A 9,968-nucleotide genomic window follows, 5' to 3' on the forward strand; every position below is an offset into this window, starting at 1 on the left:
GAGACTGTTTTCTACACCTTTTGAAATTCCAAGCCTTTTTTCAGCACTTTAGAAGTGGGGCTGTGGGGAAGCTCATCTGATTTTATTTTCAAACCTTGATACTTAAGTTTATGAAAAAATATATTTTTCTTTTAAAACTTTACAGGGATTTCATAAAGAGTAAGTTTTCTAAGTTTATAGTTGGTCATATCCATTTACTAGGTTGAAAGCCTCTAATTTTTTTCTTTTGTTTTTCAATTTCCAATTCAAAAATAATAGGATTTTTTTTTTTTTTTTGTACCAAGGATTGAGCCCAGGGGTGCTTAACCACTGAGCCACATCCCTAGCCCTTTTTATTTTTTATTTTTAGACAGGTTCTTGCTAAGTTGCTTTGAACTTGCGATACTCCTGCTTAAGCCTCTTAAGCTGCTGGGGTTATAGGTGTGCACCTGGCAAAAGATTACATTTGGAAGAGCATGACTAGACTTTAAAACTTTCTCAAATGTAGCTAGCTTTTTGAGAGTTAAGATAAAATATAGGGGGCTGAGAGTGTGGTTCAGTATTAGAGCATTTCCCCAGCATGTATGATGTTGGGGGTTTGACTTCCAGCATTGTGGAAAAAGATAAAATGCAGTAGATAAGAAAGCAAATGGAGGGGTAAGGTGGGGTATTCATTACAGAATAAATGCGTGAGCAACTACTTTTAGCTCTATGAACGTAATGCTTTTTGATATGAAAAGAACATTTGAACAGAATACTTGACAAAAAGAATGAACAGTATTTGGGGAAAGCCTCAAATGAGCCAATATTTATGAAAAATGGGAAAACAACAAAAAGGATTTTTAAAGTTAAATCCAAAGCCATTGTTTGAAGTATTTGGTGTGTTGTTAAATGACAAAATAGCTGTTCATCAATTTAATCTTAAGTTGTATCATATTTATAAAAACTGAAGAGCTTGCAATAGCCCGAAAGTGTCCTCCACAAATGTATATGTTCAAGCTCCAACTCCTAATGGGACTGTATTTGGAGGTAGTTAACCCCTTATATTATGAGTTGGACAGAATAGTAAATCATGCCAATGTGACAAGGCAAGGGGGGTTGGCTAAAGTGGTTCATGGTGGAGAAGCGACTAGGAAGGTTTAACAAGGTGAGCTTGTGCAGATTCTTCATCTTTGCCTCATCTCTGGATATACAGGGATGTCTTTTTCTCTAGGTAGAGGGTGGCACCTTCCATGTAGAAGTTTCATCTGCTTTTAGGAAGGTCAGGGCTGTCCTTCCTGTATCTGCTGTTTTATTTTTAAGTTTCTTTAATAATCAATGTGTGAGGGTGGCATGTCTTGGGCTGGCATGTTCTGTACCCCTTCACATGACTGTTGGCCCCAAGCCTGAATTTCTTGCTGGCTGTTGGCAGGAGATGTCAGTCCTTAAGGTAGCAGCCTCTACAAGAGCCCCGCTTGCAGGCCCTTGCCACGTAATAGCTGGTTTCCCCAAAAGCCATTTATCCAAGAAACAATAAGGTAGGAGTCAGTGTCACTTATCGCCTATCCCCAGAAGTTTTACTGTCATTTGTATAATATCCTACTGGTATACAGGTCAGCCCTCTTCATCATAGGAGGGGGCCACACAAGGACGAAGTACGAAGAGGCAGGAATCATTGAACCCCTATATCCAAAACTGTACAGCCATCACCTCTTCAATTCCTTCCCTCTCCCCTGATTTATTTTTCTATAGAACTTACTCCTATTTAATACATTTTACTCAACTCTATTTCTGCCCGCTACATTATTAAGCCCCATGAGAGCAGGAATTTTTTCCTGCTTTATTCATTGCTGTATCCCAAGTATTACGATGGTGCCTGGCACATTTCAGTAGAAGCTCCAATGTATTTTGAATATATGAAAAGTTTATTATAGCTATATTGGCTCAGAGGCTAAAACTGGGATAGAAATTACATTGATTTCTGAGTTTCTAATAACTGTCCACAAAGGAAATAGGCTTTGTGGCAGGACATGAGTTCCTTATTACCTAAATTGTTAACACAGGGGCTGGATGATCTCAATGGTGGGTTTGTTACAGATGAGTACGAAGGAGTTGGTTGGGTGGGTTAATTTTTGTGGAACTTTCTGTATCTTCAATTACCCTTACAGCAACAACAAAAATCCACCTCTATCCTTTAGGGTCCCACCAACTGGATCCGAGAATTGAATCAACATAGGTTAACAGGAGAAAAGCATACAAACTTATTTAATAACAGGTTTTACATGGCACTGGAGCCCTTGTAAGGAAACAAAGGCCCAAAGAAGCAATTAGAGTCAGTTACTCATATACTGAATTAGAGTAGTCATGAATAAGCAACTAAATTATATGGGAAGGCTTAAAAGATGAGATTTTTTTTAAAAAGTGTCAGCCCCCACAACAAGGTGTGTGCATAATTCTTTTGGTCTTGATTTCTCATCTTTGAGGATAAAGATACTTTTCTTCTAGTATAGTCAGGGCAATTTTCGTATGCAAATTTAAAATTTTTTTTTAACTTATCAGTGGACTTTATTTATTTATATCCAGTGCTTCATACATGCTAGGCAAGCACTCTACCACTGAGCTACAATCCTAACCCCTCCACCTTTTTTTTTTTTTTTTTTTTTTTGGTACCGAGGATTGAACTCAGGGGAACTTGACCACTAAGCCGTATCCCCAGTATTTTATTTAGAGACAGGGTCTCACTGAGTTGCTTAGTACCTCGTTTTTGCTGAGGCTGGCTTTGAACTTGTGATCCTCTTGCCTCAGCCTCCTGAGCCCTTGGGATTACAGGTGTGTGCCACTGTGCCAGTTTTCATGTGGGAATTTCATTTGCATTTAAGAAACAGCATGAGGGTCAGGGTTATCTTCTTGTACCTGTTGTTTTTCAAATGCCCTTCATTTAAATAGTCAATATACAGGATTGGCATTTTTTAACTCCTTAAATCTATACTTAATTTTTTTCTGTATGAAGATAATTTATGTTCACTTCTAAAATTAAACAATGCCAAACCAAAAAAAAAAAAAATCACCCAGAGTTCAAGACAACTATTCTATACATTTTTCTAAGACTTTATATATATATATATATATAAATAAGCATGCATTCAAACAAAATATTCATGAAATAAATGTGATATGTAGTCAAGTTTTGCTAGTAAGTATAGGTCCATACTTTTAAAAACAGCTTCTTATAGAACAAAAGTTATTCATGCACATTTTAAAACCAAAAGAAATTTAGAAAGTTCAACAAAAAAAGTAAAAGTTACCCAAACACCTGCCCAATAGTGAGTCACTACAGATTTTGGTGTATATCCCTTGAGACACCTGTCATATAGTTTGACAAAGAATAACAACAAGCAAAGCTCAAAAAGCCAGGAAAACCCTATGCTTTAGCTTTAGCTTTTAGAAGTTGTTAGAAGCACAATCTAGGCCAGTCGGGTTTAAAATAAGCATGTGTAGCTGCTTGTCTTACACACCAGGAGGTACAGGGCTCTGGCAAACAGGGCCAGAGTAAAATAAGGAAGAGAAAGAAAAATTAGTGAACCCTCTGCTGATTCATTCACCCTCAGGGCAGGAGGGAGACCCTAACCTCATCTAAGGCTGGGGTGGCTGGGGGCTGCACTTGGTTCTTCCTCTAATTAAGCTGACTTTCTCCTAGGTAGGTGCCCCCCACCCTGTGTCCCACAGAAAGCCTGGAGTTTGCCAGGACTTTTCAGTAGGATTTGAACCCCCATTTTTACTACCTAGCCCTGAATATACCTAAAACAATGTTTTTGTTTATTTGTTTCAGTAATTGGAATTGAACTCAGGGGCACTTTAACACTGAGCTACATCCCCAGCTCTTTCTCTTTATTTTGAGACAGGTTCTTGCTAATTTGCTCAGGGCCTCCCTGAATTGCTGAGGCTGGCCTGGAACTTGTGATCCTCTTTGTTGGATATGGAAAATGACAAACCCTGAGATAATGTGGCCTGGGAGAGGGAATGAGGGAGAAGACAACACATTGATCCTTTCCCAATACTTTCTTTCCCAGTGACAAGACAGGTTCTGGGGACGATATATCCATCAAGTCTGAAGTGACAGTCTCTGGGAAGAGGCCAAAGCATTGATCCTTCCCTAAACCAATCCTTTCCCAGATACTGACTGCTGACCCCAGAACCCCTCTCATCTCACCCAGTAAAACAGACCCCAAATTCATTTCCCCCATTTTACAGAGTGGAGACTCTGTAAAACTTTCTAATGGTGATAAATAAAAAATGGAAGTCAAAACCATGGTGGTGCATGACTGTAATTCCAGCAACTTGAGAGGCTAAGGCAGGAGAATAGTAGGTTCAAGGCCAATCTCAGCAAATTGGGGAGGCCAGAAGCAACTTAGTGAGACTCTGTCTCCAAATAAAAAATAAAAAGGGCTGGGGATATAGCTCAGTGTTAAAGCACCCCTAAAATTCAATCCCTAGTACCCCCCCACACAAAAAAAAAAAAAGAAAGAAAAAGAAAATGGAAGTCAAGGTGTAGTATATAAAGTTATGTGTGTTAGTTAACTTTTTCATTTCTCTGACTAAATTACCTGACAGGAACAACATAGAGGAGGGAAAGTTTATTTTGGGCTCACAGTTTCAGAGGTTTCAATCTATGGTTGACTGACTCCATTGCTCTGGACCCAAGAGAAGGCAGAACATCATGGCAGAAGGGTGTATGGAGGAGTGCTGCTCTGTTCACGGCTGACCAGGCAGCAGAGCAAGAGGAAGAGTGTTCATGAAAAATTCAGCCTTCCAGGGCACATCCCCAGTGACCCACCTCCAGCTATGTATGCCCACCTGCCTACACTCACCACCAGTCAGTCTGTTCAAACTTGGATGGACCAATCAGGTTATGACTTTCATTATCTAATCATCTTACCTCTGAATATTCCTGCATTAATACAGGAACTTCGGGAGGGCGCTTCATATTCAAACCACAACATTATGCAAGTAAATATTAGAAGAAGTAAAAATACAACTAACAAAAATCAGAAATATAGGAGGAAAGGAGATGAGAGAGAGATCCATGTGCTAAATTCCTCATCTTATTTTTTGTAGCAGGTAACAACAAATACTGTGTGAAGCTGATAAAACAATACATATACAAGAGTCATGCTGTGACCATCAGAGCTGAAATGAGAAATTGATTACAATGGCTTCTTCAGGGTTGTGGTATTGAGTATTTGAGGGACAGAGGGGACTTGTCCATTTGATATCTTTCTATACTATTGGAATTGTTTTAACCCATATGCATTTCTGAATTACAATATGGCATTTTTTTAAGAGAGAGAGAGTTTTTTAATATTTATTTTTCAGTTTTCGGTGGACACAACATCTTTATTTTTATGTGGTGCTGAGGATCGAACCCAGTACCCTGTGCATGCCAGGTGAGCACGTTACTGCTTGAGCCACATCCCCAGCCCAACATGGCATTATTTTATGTTACTTTTAACTCTTTGGATTTTGATAATTATTAGTTGGTTTGGGGAGCCATTAAGCTAGACAATCTCAGAAATATCTTGGATCTCAAACTCTCCCATGAACTCCCTGGCAGAGTTCACGGGCTGGAGCAAAATGGTGCCTACCGGTTCTTCCGTGGGTTTAAATGTGAAAAAAAAACAAAACAGGTTTTTTCAATGATCTTCCAAAACAACTAAGAGAATGATGTTTTAAGATTGCTTAATGAATCATTTTTTTAAATGCAATTTTTTTATTACTAATAAAAGTGAATTTTAAATACTAAACATTTGGATGATTCTTATTTATAATATGAACTTTTGCCTCTGAAAATCAATTCAGGAGCTGAGAAAAGCATGTCAGCAATGAAAAGAAACCAAAACAGATTAATCTTCACATTCTTTCTTCAATTTGATGTTTAGAGAAACACCAGAAACATTATTTGTTACATAAAGAACTGAAATCTGCCTAAGTGGCAAAGGAAATCCAAAGAAAGAATCTTCTGAGGCCAGAAGGGCACACAATATAAAGGAAATTCTCACCTAATTCAAGTTCTGGACTATCACTGTGAATTCCACACTGATATTAATTAGGCTGTTAAAAAATGAGTCCTGGTAACAGTTGGAACCTCAAAGTTTCAGAAATGACTTCTGATCCATTTTTTAGGACTATTTTCAGAGTTTTGATTTTGATCAAAGAAATGACAACTTTAAAAAAACTGGGAAGAATATGGAATTCTATATGGGCATGGGGCCAATAATCAAATGGTCAAATGGTCTGAAATGCAAAATAGAAAAATAAAAAAGTTTGTCACAGAGACCACTCAGAGGGAATACAAATTGGTTCTGGCTCTTTGGGATTCTGCACAACCAGCAGTCACTTCCCAGGGGCTTCACTATCTCCAGGGTTCATAACCAATGTCAAGATCACTGTGCAAGACCTCTCACCTTGGCAGTGTGTTATCTGTTCAGGCTGCCATGACCAAGTACCACAGCCTGGGTGGCTTAAACAACATTTATTTTCTCACAGTTTTGGAGGCTGGCAGTCCAACATCAAGATGTCAGCGGGCTGATTTCATCTGAGGCCTCTCTTACTGGCTTACAGATAACCATCTTCTTGCTGTGTCTTCACAAGGGCTGCCTGGGAGCCTGTGTGTTTTATGTCCTAATCTCATTTTTGGGGGGTGGGGTACCAGGGATTGAACTCAGGGGCACTTAATCACTGAGCCATAACTCCATCCCTATTTTGTATTTTATTTAGAAACAGGGTCTAAGTGCTTCACTTTTGCTGAGGCTGGCTTTGAACTCGAAAACCTCCTGCCTCAGCCGCTGGAGCCACTGGGATTACAGGTGTGCGCCACTGAGCCTGGCTATCCTAATCTCTTTTAATAAAAACAACAGTCATATTGAATTAGGGCCTACCCTAAAGAACTCATTTTACCTTAATTATCTCTTTGAAGACCCTATATCCAAATACAGATGCATTCTGAGATACTGGGGGTTAAGACTTAAACATATAAATTTGGGGAGACAGTTTAGCCTATAACATTCAAACAGATAATGATGAGGCTTGTAGTCCTAAAACAAGCTCCATAAAAATCAATCCTGGTTCTTAGTCAGGGACCCCCCCCCCCCTCCACCAACACACACACCCAATCCTGCCAAAATCAACTGAACCTAATTCTCTGTGAAGAAGGATGAGATAACCAGCATTGAAAGGAGGCAGTAGTTTTTTCCCTCCCCTGGGTTAAATGTGATGGACACACAAGCACATTGCCCTGCTCCCCACTGAGCTCGATAGACATTCCCATAGAGGTCATGTTCAAAATATGCTCTTAGGCAAAGTCTAATGAGTTCTCCTATGAGCCTCTTTTTTATGTAAATTTTTTATTTATATATGACAGCAGAATGCATTACAATTCTTATTACACATATTGAGCACATTTTCGTATCTCTGATTATATACATAGTATATTCACACCAATTCGTGTCTCCATACATGCACCCTGGACAGTAATGATCATCACATTCCACCATCATTAATTACCCCATGCCCCCTCCCCTCCCCTCCAACCCCTCTGCCTTATCTAGAGTTCGTCTATTCCTCCCATGCCCCTGCTCCCTATCTCACTATGAATCAGCCTCGTTATATCAAAGAAAACATTTGGCATTTGGTTTTTTGAGATTGGCTAACTTCACTTAGAATCTCCTCTAACTCCTTCCATTTACCTGCAAATGCCATGATTTTATTCTCTTTTATTGCTGAGTAATATTCCATTATGTATATATACCACATTTTTTTTATCCATTCATCTGTTGAAGGGCATCTAGGTTGGTTCCACAGTTTAGCTTATTGTGAATTGTGCTGCTATAAACATTGATGTGGCTGTGTCCCTGTAGTATGCTGTTTTTAAGTCCTTTGGGTATAGATCGAGGAGAGGGACAGCTGGGTCAAATAGTGGTTCCATTCCCAATTTTTCAAGAAATCTCCATACTGCTTTCCATATTGGCTGCACCAATTTGTAGTCCCACCAGCAGTGTATGAGTGTACCTTTTTCCCCACATTCCCGCCAACACTTATTATTGTTTGTCTTCATAATAGCTGCCATCCTGACTGGAATGAGATGAAATCTTAGAGTGGTTTTGATTTGCATTTCTCCAATTGCTATTGATAATGAACATTTTTCCATGTATTTGTTGATTGATTGTACATCATCTTCTGAGAAGTGTCTCTTTGGTCCTTGACCCATTTATTGATTGGGTTATTTGGGTTTTTTTGGTGTTTAGCTTTTTGAGTTCTTGATATGCCTAGTGACTAGTGCTCTATCTAATGTGTGAGGGGTAAAGATTTGCTTCCAAGATATAGGCTCTTTATTCACCTCACAGATTGTTTCTTTTGCTGAGAAGAAGCTTTTTGAGTCCATCCCATTTATTGATTCTTAATTTTAATTCTTGTGCCACAGGAGTCTTATTAAGGAAGTTGGGGCCTAATCTCACATGATGGAGATTAGGACCTACTTTTTCTTCTATTAAACCCAGGGTCTCTGGTTGTATTTCTAAGTCCTTGATCCATTTTGAGTTGAGTTTTGTGCTCTTTTTAAAAAAATATTTTTAGTTATAGATGAACATAATAACTTTATTTATCTTTGTATGTGGTGCTGAGAATGGAACCCAGTGCCTCATGCATGCTAGGCAAGTGCTCTACCACTGAGCCACAACCCCAGCCCTCCTATAAGCCTCCCTCTTGTCTCCAAATTTCTATCCTCAGTTGATAGCCCGTCCTTGGGCATCAGGGCTGAACAAGGGAAATGGGTCCACGCTGCTTGCTATTTGCTATGAAGGAGAGGCAGGTATGAGAGCTGGGGAGGGATGTGTTTCAGGGAAGTTATTTGTGTTGGTTTTCAGTTAGCTTTTGTTTTGTGTTTAAGAGAAAAAGGATGAGCAAATTGAAAGCCATTTCTAGCAGCCAGGATTTGGAGAGAGGTAAATAAACAAGAGAGAAGGGATAATCAATACTCTTCAGTTCCTGAGAAGATGAGGAATGGATTCAAAGAGGTGCTGCTGGCTCTAGCCTCAGGCAGGGCAAATTGTTTTTCTTCCACAGCAGGAGGGTCAGGACAAGAGAGAGTATCCGTGGTGGCCTGTGCAATTGGTGCAAAACTCCAGCTCCATGTGATGGCTGAAAGTTCTCCAAAAATAGAGGCAACTTAAGGCTTGGAATGTCCTTGCAAAGAATGAGGGGGAGAGTTGATAAAGAGGAGAGCCAGTCAGGACTGAGAGCCCATCTGACATTCAGGTGTCTTCAGCCCTATTGTGTGGCTCCTCCAGTAGCTTTATGGAGAAAGCAGGTGGTGGAGCTCATCTAGGACTAAGGCTCTGCCAGACAAGTGTGACAAAGACAGAGGAGAAGGACATTAAAATAATGGCAGAAATAGTATCAGAATGGAGGAAAATGGAATTGAAGCTGATGAGGGAAGGGAGGACTGGTTGGAGGGACCGCAGGGTGTGGCTGCAGAGAAGAATTAATGATTTTTAAACTTGTGGCTTGTGGTCCTGGTGGGGGAGACTGAGATCCAGGGGAGAAGTCTTGTAATTCCTGTCCTGTCACTTCTCTAGTAAGTTTCAGATCCATAGCTCCATCTGTCTAGTTGTCATTTCTCTCAGATTCCCATGTTCAAAATGGAATTCTTAATCTGTCCTATTTCCCTGCCAAAGTTTCCAAATCCATTTGTCAGTTAAGAATAGAAACGGGGGCCATCCATGACCCCTCTCTTCCTCCTTCCTCTATCTTCTGTTCTATTCCTTGAAGGAAGAGCTTGCCCTCCCCCCCTGCTTCTCCAGTCAAAGCCACTCATAAATGGCTCTCTGAAAATCAGAACTACCATGAGTCAATAATTTCACTTTTGGGTATATACCTTCAAGAAATAAAAGCAAAGATATTTGCACATCCTAGTTCATAATATTATTCACAATAGTCAAGAGATGGAAGTAACCCAA

The sequence above is a fragment of the Spermophilus citellus genome (assembly GCF_964194105.1).
Source record: "Spermophilus citellus genome assembly, chromosome: 12".
Lineage (NCBI taxonomy): Eukaryota > Metazoa > Chordata > Mammalia > Rodentia > Sciuridae > Spermophilus > Spermophilus citellus.